The 17,912-nt window shown below is 42.0% G+C and overlaps 1 protein-coding gene across 1 annotated transcript in view; it reads right to left on the bottom strand.

The window, feature by feature from the left end:
• The window catches only part of atp8b1 (ATPase phospholipid transporting 8B1), a 179,668-nt gene extending 162,436 nt beyond the window's left edge, over positions 1-17,232 (bottom strand). Inside the window, exon 1 of the mRNA XM_059989680.1 lies at positions 17,012-17,232. The gene's annotated coding sequence lies outside the window, so the exon portion shown is untranslated. The remainder of the gene's footprint in view (positions 1-17,011) is intronic.
• Positions 17,233-17,912: the final 680 nt, after the last annotated feature.

Raw genomic sequence — 17,912 nt, 5'->3', positions numbered from 1 at the left:
TTACTACTGTTTAGGCTGGGCAACCATTTTACACAGATTGAAGGTAGCAAGGAAATGAAGCACAAAAGGGGGTCAATATTTACAGAACTTAATCTATTGTCCTCTCAGTAATTAATATAATGACTTACAAATTACTTTAGTGTACAATATTAATTTCCCTAAATTTTGTCTGTCTTGGTTGCAAGGTAGCCACAATGGTTTTTGAAATTCAACATGCAGATTGGGTGGGGCCAGATATATCTCTCAATCGTTTGGAGTTCCACTTAATTTGTCAATGACTCTAATCATTCAGTTTTCGGCAAGGAGGAGAACCATACACCATGCAGGATTATGCAATACAATTTGGAAGTGGAAGGGCTGTTAAATAAAATATACCCCTATAAATTTAAAGGTGGCAACTCTATTTCTCTGCAAATTTAACACAAAAGACTCTGCAAATGCTGAAAAGCACAATATCATACCTAATAGTTCTCAATACAGGATATTAATCAAATCAACACACACAAAATGCTGGAGGAGCTTAGCAGGTCAGACAGTACCGTTTAGAAAATACAATGTGAAATTTATGATCAGAGTACATACACGTGACCATGTACAACCCTGAGCCTCTGTTTCCTGTGGGCATACTCAGCAAATTTACAGAACAGTAATTGTAAACAGGATAAATGAACAACAAACTGTGTAAATGCAAATATAAGTAAATAGCAACAAACAACGAGTATGAAATAACAAGATAAAGAGTCCTTAATGTAAGACCCATACAAAATACTGAAGGAACTCAGCAGTTCGGACAGCCTCGAAGGTGAAGGATAATCATTCGAAGTTTCAGACTGAGCCCTTTGAGCCGAGTCCTTGTGAAGTGTCCCAGCCTGAAACATCAACTGTTTAGTCCTCTCTTCAGATACTGCCCGGACTGCCGAGTTCAACCAGCATTTTGTATGTGTTCATCTTTCCAAAGTTATTTGCTTATTTTATTCTTAAACCTTACTGGATATCCTCCTGCTTTAAGACATTGCATTCCAGTCTTCCCATCCTCATTGCAGAGTTCCTGTTGGGCAAAAGTCAGGAAATTCCCTGGCTGAGTGGAATGTTTTCATCAGTCATCAGAGAATGATATTTTCACAGATTTAAAAAAAAATGTCTTACTCAATTTGGCATTGCTATGCTTCTGAAAAGAAGATATTCAGGAATGAGCACATCTTAGTCCAGTCCCACCCAATCTAGGAATATCATACTACACGTTTAATCACAAATGCCCGAGGCCCATCAACAGTCTCTCTATATCCATTCTATACTTACATCATATAATTAACTGTGCCCTTACGAGAACAACCACTTGGAGCTCAATTCTGATCAAAGGAGCCATCTGCATATTAAAGACTTTTACCATATTAGAAGTATTTAATAGCTGAAAATCTGGAATTTTCCAATGGATAGGAGGAAGACAAATGCTGATTCAGGTGCAAGTTGTAACGGTTGTTATCTGTGACAAACCTAACATATATAAACTTTTCAGTGAGACAGCAAATCAGTTTGACAACAAAAGAGACACTGGAGTTATGTAAGCAACATACACAAAATGCAGGAGAAATTTAGCAGGCTGGGCAGGACTGGAGATATGTAACATTTATTTACAGAGATGCAGCGCAGGATAACCTCTTCCGGCCCTGTGAATTGAATTGACTTTATTTCTTACATCCTTCACATACATGAGGAACAAAAATCTTTACGTTACGTTTCCATCTAAATGTGCAACCATAATAATTTATAATAATTTACAATAAATAGAACAGTCAATGTAACATATAGATACACTTAAATCAACACGAGTTAATCAGTCTGATGGCCTGGTGGAAGAAGCTGTCCTGGAGCCTGTTGGTCCTGGTTTTTATACTGCGGTACTGTTTCCCAATAGTAGCAGCTGGAATAGATTGTGATTGGGGTGACCACGGGTCCCCAAAGATCCTTCGGGCCCTTTTTACACACCTGTCCTTGTAAATATCCTGAATTATGGGAAATTCACATCTACAGATGCGCTGGGCTGTCCACACCATTCTCTGCAGAGTCCTGTGATTAAGGGAGGTACATTCCCATACCAGGCAGTGATGCAGCCAGTCAGGATGCTCTCAACTGTGCTCCTGTGGAAAGTTCTTAGGATTTGGGGGCCCACACCAAACATCCTCAACTGTCTGATCTCAAGAGATGTTTGCACCCAGGAATTTGAAACTGCACACCCTTTGCACTCCTAATCCCTCAATATCTCTTGCATCTCCTGATTTCACTTTCCTTAAGTCCACAGTTAGTTCCTCGATATTGAATCTGTTCAGATACTACCATGCCTCTATTTGCATTTCAGTGTATGACTTCTACAGGCCAAGTTGCCATCTGCTCACCTTGCTAGACTGGAATCCTCATTATAATGGTGGTTTCACTATATAGTAAAGCTCAAGATTTAGACATTAACTGGGGCCTAAAGTAAACAGATTGAATATCCTACTTTCCCTGTTCCTGTTCTCCAAGGTAACACGCCTCTAAATAAAATTAACGAGGATTATCTTTCGATCCCACCCATCAGGTGATCCCTATTCCAGTGAAGAGGTGCATATTGTAACCAGTAATCCTTCAAGTTTAATATTTTTAAATTTGTTACTAGGTGCTGTGTGAGCCAGAACTGAAAGCATATTAAATAGTTAGCTGATATTAAAAGCTAATTAGAATTCCCTGAAAAGGAAAGTGTTAGGGCTTGTTTCAAAAATTAGCTTCACTCAAGGGTCTCAGCCTGAAATGTTGCTCATTTACTCTTTTTCTCAGATGCTGCCAGGCCTGGGGGTGGGGTGGGGTGGGGTGGGGTGGGTGTGTGTGTGTGTGTGTGTGTGTGTGTGTGTGTGTGTGTGTGTGTGTGTGTGTGTGTGTGTGTGTGTGTGTCTGTGTGTCTGTGTGTCTGTGTGTGTGTGTGTGTGTGTAATGGCTCTTATAACAGGGAGTTATGGACAGAGCTCAGCATATCGCAGAAACTAGCCTCCCCTTTATTGACTCTGTTTACACTTCTTGCAGTCTCAGTAAAGCAGCCAGCATTAAAGACCTCTCCCACACCAAACTTTTTCCCTTCTCTCCTTTCATATTGGTGAGTAGATACAAAAGCTTGAAAACACATACCACCATGCTGAAGAACAGCTTCTACCACAATTTATGAGGGGATTGAATAGTCCTTTAGTTATTAGTACAATAAGATGGACTCTTGACCTGTATCTTGGGATGGCCTTGTACCTTATTGACTACCTGAAATATACTTTCATCTGCATTCAGATATTGTTTTATGTTTTTCTACCTCAGTGCACCGTTGTAATGAATGGTATGCACGACACGTTTATCACCATATCGCAGCATGTGACAATAATAAATCAATTTTGGCTTGTCCTAAATCGTGCTATCACCTACTTTTCTTGCAACTATGGTAACACAGCTAACAGCATTCAATTCGTCATTAGGCTTCTAATAAAGGACTTTGGAGATTCAACAATCAACTTGGAGCAATTCATTTGGAATGTCTAATACCAGAGGGAATGCATTGAAGGTGAGAGGAGGTAGGTTCAAGCGGGATGTGAGAGGTGAGGGTTTTTACTCAGAGTGGTGGATGCCTGGAATGTACTGTCTGGTGTGGTGGTGGAGGCAAATACATTAGAGGCTTTTAAGAGACATTTGGACAGGCACACGGATGTAAGGGAGATGGAGGGATATGGACATGGTGTAGGGGGGAGGAATTCGGTTTTTGGGGGGTGTTTTGATTTACTTTTTAACCAGTTCAGCACAGCACTGAGGTGAAGGGCCTGTTCCAATGCTGTACTGTTCTATGTTTTATGTTTCAAGAGTTTAAAATTTCAGAACAAAGACACTTTAGGAATTTCACAAATAATGTGGAAGAACATTATGTGTTCATAATGTGGAAGATTTAATTTGGAAGAACAGATTTACAAGCACCATTTGCTTAAGCTTGAACCAGAATATTTCCCAATGAGAATTACAAAGTTCAAAGTAAATTTATTACTAAAGTAGGCATATGCCACCATATACAACCCCGAGATTCATTTTCTTGCAGGCATTCACAGTAGAAGGAAGAAATGCAAAATAATCAATGACAAACTGCACAAAAACAAAGACTGACAAAGAGCTAATGTGCAAAAGATGACAATCACTGCAAATACAAATAAATAAATAAATAATCTGATGGACAGTCCTTGAAAGTGAGTCTGTGGGTTGCAGAATCAGTTTAGTGCTGGGATGAGTGAAGTTATCCACACTGCATAAACTTTGGATAATTTTTATCCATCAAAAACAGCAGTTTGCTAAACAGGGTAGGAAACTAAAAAAAACTCACAGCAGCAAGCAGAAAACTATTGTTAGTTTGTTCAGCTGTTTTCCTTATAATCAGAAAGGACAAAGCTCATGCCAGGTAACAGTTCATTCATCTCTGAAGTTGCGTCAGAGGTTTAATGAAAACACTGATGACGGGCTTTGTAGCTGTGAGTGGTCAAGGAGCATTTGGGATGGTATCGAGAAGCTCAAATAAGGAGGAGAGGGAAGAGAGAACTGGCCCTGGAGCTAAACACAAATTGCCTGAAGACCTCAATAGCTCAGGCAGCATCTGTGGCGGGTGCTGAATATTAATGTTTCAGGGCCATATCCTACATCAGGACTGTGAGAATAAAGGTAGGCAGTATACAGAAGTATAGGGAGAAGTGAGATAGAAACCGGTTAAAACCAGATAAGGACATGGGTAGTTGAGCTGAGAAACAGGATCAGGTGTATTATCATGAACATATGTCATGAAATATCAAACACGAGGAAATCTGCAGATGCTGGAAATTCAAACAACAACACACACAAAATGCTGGTGGAACACAGCAGGCCAAGCAGCATCCTGCTTCTCCCTATAGATGCTGCCTGGCCTGTGTTCCACAAGCATTTTGTGTGTGTTGTTGTCATGAAATATATTGTTTTGTGGCAGCAGTAAAATGCAAGCCATAAAGGTGACTACAAATTTCAAGATTAAATAGCACAGAAAAGGAACTGTGAGGTAGTGTTCATGGAGCATTCGAGATCAGAGAAGATGAAGCTGATCCTAAATCATTGAGTCCTCAAGCTCCTGTACCAACTCCCTGATGATCGCAATGTGAAGGAGGAGTATAAATCAGCTATGATCAAAGGGTAGAATGGATTTGGTGGACCAAATGGACTAACTCTGCTCCTATGTTTTATGAATGATTTGACCCTTTCCTTTGTATGCTCTTTAATGTCTCTATAAAGTGCCTTTGGGGAATTTGCTTATGCCCACTTGCCGCAACTACTTTACGGTGTCATTCAGACCTCATGAGACTTGATTCAGTCCTTTCCCGTTTCGTTACTTAAGGTCCCTATGCAACTTCAGCTTCCTGAACCCAAGAAGAGCAGTGTGAGTTTTCTCAATGACCACTGCCTCATAGCAATCATGCTTACTGTAATGAAGTGCTCTGAGAGGTTGGTCATGACGAGAGTTATGTTCAGGAATCAGAACCTGCTGGAATTAGTCTTTCGCCACTATGAGTCAAGTGAAGTTTATTGTCACTGAACTACATACATGTATATAATGTATACAACCATATAATGTATATAGAAATGTTGTCTCCTTTCTTTGAACCATGGTGTAAAGCACATAACACATGTAAAGGGGGTTTCTTCTTTTTCTTTGTTACTGCGTATGTTAATCAAAATGGCTTCTTTGTTTTGTTAAAAGCAGGAATGCTTCTTTGTTGCGAGAGAGTGCTGGTAGCTTGTTTGGGTTAAAATTTACTGATAACGAGAATTGTATTCCTTTGTTAACCAATTGGGATTAATGTTGTTCTTTCTTCTGAGTCTGTGAGCTATTGTTGGCGGGCTTTTGGGGAGATCGGCACGAGGGGGTGAGAGAGAGAGAGAGAGGATGCGATACTGTAAACTGGGCAAGGAGCGGACCCCAAGCAGGGGTCCGAGGCCAGGAGGTACCCCGAGGAGAGGAGGTGAAGATAGATGTGCTTGGTTGACCACTTCAGGTGGTCCTAAGCTGCGAGTCGAGGATCGAATGGTGGCCAGAAGACTTCAGTAATTGAGCTCCAACAGTTGTGCACTAAGTGGTTTGGACTTTGATATGTTGGGGCCTTTTACTTTATTTTCTTTTCCTTCATGTATTGCATAGTACTCTTTTAGTTTTAGTAAAATCTTTAAAGTGTGTTCCATAACGGTATCTGGTGTGAATTTGATATCGTGTGTGCGCGTGCGGCATAAACTTGATTCTCACAGCACCTGCGTGTACGGGAGGTGGGGGTGGTGAGTGGCTGGATCTCCTTTTCCCCTAGACATATACCAGCCCGTTGGGTAAGTGTTACACACACAATGACGCATGAAGGTAAGGATAAAAGCTACAAAGGAATCACACATAATATTCATACATTTTAGTTTATTATTTAAATATTGTACAGTATGGAACAGGTTAACAAGTGACACTTTGAATATAGTGCAGCAGGGAGTTCAGAAGCCTAATGGCATGGGGGAAGAAACCATTTCTCATCCAGACTGTTCTTGTTTTTATGCATCAGTGTCTCCTTCCTGATTGTCGAAAGTCAAGAGGACGCTGGATGGATGGGTGGGATCCTTAATAATACTCAGGGCCCTGCATACGCAGTGCTCCTCATAAAATGTCCCCAATGGATGTAGGGAGACCCCAGTGATCCTCTCAAACATTCTCACAGTCCTTTGTAGGGACTTCCAGTCCGATGTTTGGTGGCTCCTATACCAGATGGAGATGCACTTGTCAGAACGTTCCCAATGGTGCTCCTGTAAAACACAGTTAAGATGGGTATAGGAGCCATGCTTGCCTCCATCTTCCAAGGAAGTGGAGGCGCTGCTGTGCCTTCTTGTTCAGTGGGGGATATTAAGGGAGCAGGTAAAGTAATTTATAATGTGAATTTCCAGGAACTTGGTGCATTTAACTCTCGCTACAGAAGAGCCAGGCATTCACAGTGGGGGATTGTTCATCTGCACCTTCTTGAAGTCCATAATGCTTTCCTTTGTCTTCTCCACATCCAGGTTTGGGTTGCTCTTCTCATACCAGTCCACCAGACTCTGCAGTTCCTCCCTATGCTCCATCTCATCATCATTGTCGATCAGGCCAATAGTGTTGTGTCAACCGCAAACTTCATGACACGGTTTGAGCTGGATCCTATGACACAGTCATGCATCAGCAGTGTGAACAGCTGTGGACTGAGCACACAACCCTGGGGAGCACCAGTACACAGCGTAATAGGATGAGGACTGACTGTGGCCTTCCTGTTAAGAAGTCCAGTATCCAACTGTATAGGGAGGTGTTGAGACCCAGCAAGGAGAATTTCCCCACCAGTTTCTGGGGTATGATGGTGTTGAATGCCAAACTGAAGTCTACGAACAGAAGTCTGGCATATTTTCCCGGTGGGACAGGACAGAGTGGAGGGCAAAGGCTATTGCATCATTAGTGGATTGATTTGAGTGATAAGTGAACTGGAAAGGGTCCAGTGTAGCTGGGAGAAAGGCTTTAATGCGCTTCATAACCAGCCACTCAAAGCATTTCATAATAGTGGATGTTAATGTCACCGGACAATAGTCATTTTGCCAGGTTACTGTCACCTTCTTTGGTCCTGGATAGACGGTTGCTACCTTGAAAACCAAAGGAACAACAGATTGTTCCAGACAGACGTTAAGCATATTCTTTTCTGGTTGGCTGTCAGTGACTAATGGTGTTCCTCAGGGGTCAGTGTTGGGACCACTTCTTTTTATGCTGTATATAAATGATTTAGATGATGGAATAGATAGCTTTGTTGCCAAGTTTGAAGATGATACAAAGATTGGTGGAGGTAGTGTTGAGGAAACAGGTAGGATGCAGAAGGACCTAGACAGATTAGGGGAATGGGCAAGAGAGTGGAAAATAAAATACAATGTTGGAAAATGCATGGTCATAGTAGAAATAAATGTACAAACTATTTTTTAAATGGGAGAAAATTCAGGAACCTGAGATGCAAGGAGACTTGGGAGTCCATGTGCAGAATACCCTGAAGGTTAACTTGCAGGTTGAGTCGGTGGTGAGGAAGGCAAATGCCATGTTAACATTCATTTCAAGAGGGCTTGAATACAAGAGCAAGGATGTGATGCTGAGGCTTTATAGGGCACTGGTGAGGCCTCGCCTTGTATTGTGAACAGTTTTGGGCCCCTCATCTTTGAAAAGATATGCTGGCATTGGAGAGGGTTCGAAGGAGGTTCACAAGGAGGATTCCAGGAATGAAAGGGTTATCATACGAGGAATGTTTGATGGCTCTGGGTCTGTACTTGCTGGAATTCAGAAGGATGGGGGGGGGGGGAATCTCATTGACACCTTTCGAATGTTGAAAGGCCTAGATAGAATAGATGTGGTAAGGATGTTTCTCATGGTGGGAGAGTCTAGGACAAGAGGGCACAACCCCAGGATAGAAGCACCCCCCTTCAAAACAGAGATGCAGAGAAATTTCTTTAGCCAAAGGGTGGTGATTTTGTGGAATTTATTGCCACATGTAGCTGTGGAGGCCAGGTCGTTGGGTGTATTTAAGGTAGAGATTGATAGGTTCATGATTGGACATGGCATCAAAGGTTAATCAGAGAAGGCTGGGAACTGGGGTTGAGGAAGAGATAGAAAAAAAAGGGTCAGCCATGATTGAATGGTGGAGCAGACTTGATGGGCCAGATGGCCTAATTCTGCTCCTATGCCTTATGGTCATATATCCGCCAGAACTTCTGTTAGTCTTTCCGAACCTGACCTGGTATACTTTGGACCCGCAGCTTTGCGTGAATTAACCCTGGCCAGGGTCTTCCTCACCTCAGCTTCAGCCAGACGGAGTGCCTGATCCCCAGCACTTTGTTCTGCACATCAAACTGTGCGCAGAAGATATTCAGCCTCTCAGGGAGTGAAGCATTCCAGCCACTGACATGCAGGGTAGACTTGCAGTCTGTAATCCTCTGAATTCTCTGCCACATACACCACTGTTCTCTGAGAATACTCCCATTTTGGTTTCCTGATGGAGTGGGAAAGCACAGTACTTGTTTCCCTGAGACCTGTCACATCCCCTGATCTAAAGGCAGCATCACCATCCCTCAGCCTGGCATGGACCTCTGCAGGAGGCCGTGGCTTCTGATTTGCCGTCACCTGGATGTGCTTCATGATGGTAACGTCCTCAGTATACTTCTCTACGCAGCTGGTCACACAATCCATATACTCCTCAATGTTAGCATGGTTACCACAGGTGGCAGCCTCCCTGGAGCAGCCTCCAGTTCGTGTTATCAAAGCAGCCCCGCAGTGCAGAGACTGCACCCTCAGGTGAGGTTTTCTCCATCTTTAGAACTGGTTTGACATGTTCAATCACAGGTTTGTATGCTGGAATTAACGTTACAGATAAGTGAACTTAGAGTCTAATGTGGAGTCAACGGACTGCTTTGCGCTCAGACCCCGCATAGCACTGATTCGTTACAATGAGGTTATTCAATTCTTTACTGAAATATTTTAAAAATGACAAAAATTCATTCCAAGCAACACTTAAAACTTCTCCACAGCAGCCACTATTACAGTAAACATTCAATCATCAAATGGAAGCGCTTTGCATACCCTCTGAGCCACTTACAGCCGATCAGGTATTAGTTCGTGCTCTGCCTCCCCTGCTTGGATAAACGTTTTTGCCCCCTCGTCAATTTATTCCATTTTTCCCCCCACCCGTAATGTCCAGAAAATGGACTGCAACTTCCATTGAGGGCAGTAGCTCTCAGATGTCCAGGAAAATCATTAACATGGATGTGAAACTGCAAGTGGTACGGTGTTTGCAAGCTGCTGAGCATCAGGTTGATGTTGGCACCTCTTTGAAATTGGCTACATCAACGATCAGAACAATTATTAAAAATGCAGACAAGATAAAAGCTTCTGCAACAATGACCTCAAAGTTATTATTGACAAAGGTGATTTGCTCAAGGAGCCATTTGCTTGAAAAAGTCGAAAATAGACTAAATAATAGGTGGATGACCAAGCACAACAGAACATGCCCCTAAGCTATAATGGAAAAGGCAAGAAGCATCTTCAATCATATTCAAGAAGATGATACGTTGATAACATTCACAGCCAGCAGAGGTTGCTTTGATAGATTTAAACAACCCAATAACCTCCATAGCATACGTATCTCTGGTGAAGCAGCTAGTGCAGACAACAGGCAGCCCAGGATTTTCCTGCAACACTCAAGGCCATAATCGAAAAGGACAACTATTCTCCCCAGCTTGTCTTCAATGCAGATGAAATGGGCCTATTTTGGAAAAGTATGCCTTCTCATACTTTCATTTCCCGAGAAGAGAAAGATGCATCTGGGTTTAAGGCTGCAAAGGACCAGTTAACTCCTGCTAGGAGGCAATGCTAAAGGAGACATTAAGTTAAACCCTATGATTGTTTATCACTCTGAAACACCATGAGCAATGAAAGCCATTTTAAAGTAAGTCTATCAGTCATCTGGAAATCAAACAAGAAAGCCTGGGTGAGGATTAATGTTTTCCAAAATTGGTTCATTTCACATTTTTGACCAGCAGTGAATGCAGAAGCTACAGCATTGCTGGGGCTTGGTAATGCCCCAGGCCATCATGAGGATCGTGACACGCCTCGAATCTGCATTCCTGCAGAAGTGGTTTACCTACCACTCCAATACTCCAACCAATGGGTCAAGAAGCAATACCCTACCTTCGTCGCACATTTAAACAACTTGTAGAGGAAACAAAAAGGTCAAGAAACAATCCATCAGGCAAATTTGGAAAAACTACAATGTCATGAAAGCCGTAGACAATATCAGAGCAGCCTGCGATGAAGTAACTTCAAACTGCATGAACAGAGTGTGGAAGAAGCCATGGCCAGAAGCATGCAATGACATTCTAGGATTTCAGGTGGAACCAGTCACCCTAAACATCATTGAGCTGGCCAATGAAGCAGGATTAGAGGATGTTAATAATGACGATGTCGAAGAGTTGCTGCATTCCCATGGTGATAGCCTTAATAACGAAGAGCTTCAAGAACTGGCAGAGCTACGCATCTTGGGTGAATCTGAGGGCACGGATGGGGAAGAGGAAACAACAGCAAGAAAACTCAGCACAAAATTCCTCAGCACTAACATCATCACAATCACACAAATCATGGATCAGCTCATCGATAATGACCCTGACTGGGAGCCAAAGCAATAAGGCAAACATGAGTCCTTGACATGATTTCCTGCTGCCAAGAACTGTTTCATGAGAGGAAATTTAAGGCGATAAAAGCTTGATGCCTACTTGAAGAAGCCAAAGTTAGAGAAGGACCCACAGCCCGGTCCCTCCGCTGGGAGGTAACCACCACCCACTCCCCTCCGCTGCTGCTGCCGCATGTTGCTGCTCAACTGGTGAGGCCGATCTGTGTGTGTGTTACTCCACGAATTACTGTGCATACATAAAATAATATATAATTTATCTCGGGTTTGATTAAGGCATCCTTAGCGTTAAATGGGGTCTGAGTGCATAGACACCTGGTATGTTAGTGTAAACCAGGTTGAGTGTATTTTCACCCCTGGCAGCCAAATCAATGTGCTGGTGGAATTAGGCAGGACCTTAATGTTTAAAATTGCCTGCAGCAATGAAGATACCATGGCGGTGTTTGGTTTGAAAGTCACTGACGGTGCTGTAGAGTTCAAGCAGAACCTCGCCGGCATCAGCCGGGGGGGGGGAGGGGGGGTAATATATACAACTACCAACATTATTGTAGTGCACTCCCTCAGTATACAAAATGGTCTGCAATTCACAAAAATATACTCAATCATCAGTGAACAATGGGATGCCACGCCAGTTCTTATTTATGTGAATACAGATTCTGCCACCAGAGATCGCTGGATTCCTGTCAGCCCAAAGCGCGATGAAACCCTCTGGCTGGATAGCTGTGCCCGGGATGGATTCATGAAGCCACGATTCCATGAGAAAGAGTGCACAGATGTTTCTCTCTCACTGGTTCAGTCTCAGGAGCAGGTAGTCCGGTTTATTTTCAAGTGAGCAGATGTTTGTCTGTAAGAACGAGGGGTGAGCGTCCTGAAGGGCTTTGAACTCAGTCGTTCCAGCACGTTTCCCCCTTTTATTTCCCTTGCACCCTCTTCCTGCAGCATCACTCACAGAGGTCCGAAGCAGGCAATGTCATACACAATAAGCCCAAGCTGTGGAGCTCCTCTGCAGTCCAGATGGAATTGCTGTGCACAGTACATTTAAGAGCCAGCAGTGTTTTCCAATCATAAAAAAAAAGACAGAGGATGTGGATGAACTCTTACACCGAGAGATAAAGAGTTGCTGCTTCCAAACACATCGCCATCTTACCTAAAAGGTCCTCACTGGGTGCAATCTTATTGGCTCTCCACTCTGCTCAGGAGAACGGAGACACAAGCAAATCATTCTTCTGGTTGCTGTTTATTACAGCTCGGCATTCAACAGCATCATCCACTCAGCATTAATCACCTCACTTCATAATGAACCTTGTCCTGTGTTAGCACCTTCTGGAACTGGAACAGTTTCCTCATCGGGAGACCACAGTCACTAGGATTGGTTATAATCTTTCCTCCTCACTGACATTCAACACAGGTGCACCTCAACTGTACGTGCTTACCCCACTGATCTACTCTTTCAAATCTCATGATTGACTTAGACAGGCACAACGCAAATGCCATCTATAAATATGCTGATGTTGACACTATTGGCAGTGTCATCGTGAATGACACTCAATAAGGCATATGAGAATAAGATGTGATCATCAGCAAAACCAAGGAATTGATTATGGACTGCAAGAAGGGAAAGCCGGGAGAGAACACACCAGTTCTCATTGAGAGGACAGTGGTGGAAAGGGTGATCAGTTTTAAGTTCCTGGATGTCAACATCTTGGACAATCTATCCTGGTCCCAACCCTTTAATGTTATCACAAAAAGGCACTCTAGTGGTTATGCTTCACTAGGAGTTTGAGGAGATATTAGATACTGAAGATAGCTATGAGACAGACAGAGAGATAAAACCATGAACATGAAGAGTCATTGAAAGTGAGTGCATAGGTTATAGAATCAGTTTAGTGTTGATATGAGTGAAGTTATCCACACTGGATCCCTCTGGATAATGGTTATCATCAAACAGCATTTTGCTGTGCAGGGTAGGAGACTAAAAAAAACTATCACAGTGGCAAGCAGAAACTATTCTTAGTTTGTTCAGCTGATCCCTTATTACCAGTAGATTAGATACGAGAAACCTCACGCCAAGTAACTTTTAATTAAATAGCACTTCAACCAGTGACCCCAGCTAATTCGTTTTGTAGAAACACCCATAAACAGTCATGCACAGCTCTGGCTTAAGAACCCAATCAGTTTATTCATCACTAACTTAATATTCTGAAATTGTCTCTGGAGTTGCATCATCAGATGTTTAATGAGAACAGGGATGACTGGCTTTCGTGAGCTTTAGTTCTGGATGTTATTTGATAACTTTTATTGTTTGCACAATCTATTTTTATCCACACTTTGGGTGACAGCCTCTTTTTTAAATGGGTTCTACTGGGTATCTTTGTTTTGTGACTGCCTGTAAGGAGACAAATCTCAAAGTTGTATATAGTATACATACTTTGGTATGTACTTTGAACTTGTTGAACTTTGAAAAGAGTTGTCACCTCCCCTTACTCAAACCCAAATCTAAAGGATTGAGTACAAGCGTGGAATTTTCAGAAGGGTTGCAATGCTCTGTTCAGAGACAGCAGCATCAGTCAATTAATAAAGAATTATCTTCTCCATCTGCCAACCAATATCTGAATGGACATTGAATCCATGAACATTGCCCCACTACTTTTATAGATTTTGAATGAAATACATTTGATATAATAAAGTAGTGCTGTAATATTCACCTCGTGGCTCTGTGGTCCAAAGGTGCCTAGCTAATGTACCACACTGCATCCAAATGCGTATCACAAATCCCGGTTATACAACCACTGACACCAGGCAGGCAATCTCTGAAGAATACTGATAATAGCTGGGGTCACCCGTCTTGTAAAAACATTACTCAGAAGGCAGCAATGGGAAACTACTTCCGTAGAAAAATTTGCCAAGAGCAATTATGGTCATGAAAAGACAATGATCACCCACATCATATGACATGGCACATAATAAATGAATCAAATTATTCTCTCTGGTAACTACATTCGGAGTCGAAGCTTGGAATAAAGTGTTTGAATAAATGAATAAATTGAATTGACTTTATTTCTTACATCCTTCACATATATGAGGAGTAAAAATCTTTACATTACATCTCCATCTAAATGTGCAATCATAGTAATTTATAATAAATAGAACAGTCAATGTAATACAGAATGTACTCAAATCAGTGTGAGTTCATCAGTCTGATGGCCTGGTGGAAGAAGTTGTCCTGGAGCCTGTTGGTCCTGGATTTTATGCTGGGGTCCTGCTTCCGGGATGGTAGCAGCTGGAATAGATTGTGGTTGGGGTGACTCGGGTCTCCAATGATCCTACAGGCCCTTTTTACACACCTGTCCTTGCAAATCTCCTGAATCATGGGAAGTTCACAACTACAGATGTGCTGGGCTAAACGCACCACTCTCTGCAGAATCCTGTGATTAAGGGAGGTACAGTTCCCATAGCAGACAGTGATGCAGCCAGTCAGGATGCTCTCAATTGTGCCCCTGTAGAAAGTTTTTAGGATTTGTGGGCCTATAACAAACCTCCTCAACTGTCTGAGGTGAAAGGGGCACCGTTGTGCCTTTTTCACCGCACGGCTAGTGTGTACAGACCATGTGAGGTCCTCGGTGATGTTTATGCCGAGGAACTTAAATCTGTTCACCCTCTCAACCCCAGATTCATTGACGTCAATAGGGATTAGCCCATCTCCATTCCTCCTGTAGTTCACAACCATGTCCTCTGTTTTTGCGACGTTGAGGGAGAGGTTGTTTTCTTGACACCACTATGTCAGAGAGATGCCTACCATGTGAAAACATGCATCCACACTATTATGCACTTCCTGCCAACTGCACATAGCATATTGATCTCACAAACCACCTTAGAACTTACAGAACTGGCATAGAATCTGGAATGACTGCTGAAAAAGTAGGTGTCAGTAATTAATTAATATAGTTGACAATACTGTCAGTAACATCACCAAGGTTCCCACCCACCCTGCTCACAGACTGGATCCCACTCTTATCAGGGAGGAGGCTATGTAGCATCCACCACAGGACTACCAGACTCAAAAACAGTTACATTCCCCCAGCAATAAGGCTGATCGACACTCTACCCACCAACCCACCACCACCACTACTTTATCATCTCTTGTCAGAGCCACCTTATGTACAGATACTCAGCTGAGGGGTGGCATGGTAACGAAGTGGTTCGCACCATGCTTTACAGTACAGACAAGCAGGGTTCAATTCCCTCTGGAAGGAGTTTGCACGATTTCCCTGTGACAGCATGGGTTTCTTTCGTATGCCCCGGTTTCCTCCCATAGTCCAAAAACATACCAGTTGGTAGTTTAATTGGTCATTGTAAATTGTCCAGTAATTAGGCTTGGATAAAAGTTGGGGTTTTGCTGGCTGGCATGGCTCAAAGGGCCAGAAAGGTCTATTCCACACTGTATCTCAATAAATAATTATCTCCTATACCTAGAGTCACTTTATAGACTTCAATTCAATTTATATTGGCTATTTTATGTTTTTATATTTATTGGTGTTTTTTATTATTGTTTTCATTATCTTGTGCTTTTTATAAATATGCTGCATCGGATCTGAAGTAACAATTATTTCACTTTTACAGTTGCGTGCAGAAAAAGGTGTTAAACAATCGAATTTACAAAATTCTCTCTTACGAAGCACAAGATTTTTAAGAAGAAAATTGTTTCCTCACAGGTTATCTACAAAACCACAAAAAGTAGTATAAATGTCTATAGGGGTCAACTCTAGACCTACACAAAACACTACCGATTTAAAAAAGTACACAATCATGGCATCAAAAAAGTCAAATAGGCAAAATAAGTAGATATTTGTTCAAAGGCTAAGTATTCCTTTTGATCTAAATCGCACATTTCAAGTTCATAAATACTCATTAGCTATCTGCTGGCAGATAAACTTTAACTTGGCACCTACTCAAGTCACAAATGTTCTTGTAAATTGATGAGCACTGGCAAAACAAATCCACTGAGCTACTAAACTTCACATTTTTCGTCCCAGGACCTATTGTTATCTTAAGTCACAATAAAGTCATTTGCAATCATTACTCTGCATGACTACCTTCATCAATTCACATTTAAGCATTACCTACATTGTTAACATCCTTTGTTTCAAATCTTGTATAGCCTCATACCTCTATGAATAATCTCGCAGAGCTCTGGAACCATCTAGTCAATCTCCAGTTCCAACTAGTCAATTCTCATCCCCCAATTTCTCTTCTTACAACAATTATACAGTCAGCTCTTGAGGCTTTAAACACTGAAGAATTTCCCCCAGACCCCAATTCTCTTTTATTTCCTTTAAAACACTGCCAAGACCAATTTTGAGCAAAATTTGGCGTCTTCCCCAACACATTGTGTGAGTTAGTGCCAAATTTTGTTGGACAGACATCCAATGAAAATTATTTCAGCAATTCAACATTAAAGACACCCTACACACTGTTGTCACCTGGTTTAAGTACATCTCAAGCACAATTTTTTAAAAAAACTTGTAGATGTACAGTATACATTAAACCACATAGGTATTTAAGAAAATAATGTAAGCTGTCACAGTACATTTTGTCAGGCATGGAAATAATAAGTCTTACTTCAAATCTTAATAGTCATCACCAACTCTCTCAGCTTCTTTACAACATAAAGTTCTAAATCAAAAGCTTACTTGTTAAACATAAAATACCTTTTATAGACTATAAAATATACTTACAAAATCAATTTAGGTTCCTTTAGCAGACTCCCTACAAGTTAAAATGTCCTCTCCCACTCTTCAGGATTGTAATATGCACGTTCTGTGCTCCACCTGAAAAAAAACTGCTTGTAAGATACTGGCTGATTTAATGTAAGCAGCTTGCCAAACAAGTTCTTCAGCTTTTCTTCCCCTTCTTTTGCTCTCTTCCACAGCACAAACAAATACTTGTGTCACCTCGATACCCAACCAAACGCACAGAAAAACACTTCCTACTTCGCTAAAGCTGGGATGGGACCGAAGTCACGTGACTCCAGGTGGAGGCAGAAACATCACCACTTTTGTTTCCTCTGTACTCCGATTACTAAAGTTTCATTTGAAAGCTCTAGGATTACAACTGCGAATTAATTAGTGCATTTGTTACAGTGCTGGAGTGGTAAAGCTTTAAAGAATAGTAAAACCTATGGCCAAAAATTCTTTCCTGAGAGCAGGGCTGAAAACAAAGGGTGTGAACAGCTGCGGTTTTTAGCATTTGGAAGTTAAATTGCCTGCAGGTAATCATAAACAATTACGTGGGAAAGACTCAGATAACAAGGAGTGCTGAGATTTGGATACATGTAAAAATCAAGCTTTTCTTTAGCCATATGACCTTTTCTCAGTTTTGCTTGAAAAGGTGGTGTTCAGGTGCTGTTGCTAGGAAACCAGTGGCCCCTGTTTATAAATTTGAGGCAACTGGCTTTTAGGAAGTTGTGGGCTGAGACTGCATTCTCAAAGGATGCTAATTGCCAGAGAAATGTGGGAAGGACCACAGTGTAGGGTGCTTCTGCTGCTGAGGAGAGGGGGTGGGTTGGGTGAGGAAGTCCCTCAATAATTGGAGTAGTGCCAAGATGAAGCCATCCTCAGAGTGGAGGAGCCATACCTT

The sequence above is a fragment of the Hypanus sabinus genome, chromosome 14 (genome assembly GCF_030144855.1).
Source record: "Hypanus sabinus isolate sHypSab1 chromosome 14, sHypSab1.hap1, whole genome shotgun sequence".
In the NCBI taxonomy this organism is placed as follows: domain Eukaryota; kingdom Metazoa; phylum Chordata; class Chondrichthyes; order Myliobatiformes; family Dasyatidae; genus Hypanus; species Hypanus sabinus.
Note: the sequence above shows the minus strand (reverse complement) of the source record. Positions and strands in the feature narration are given on the sequence as shown.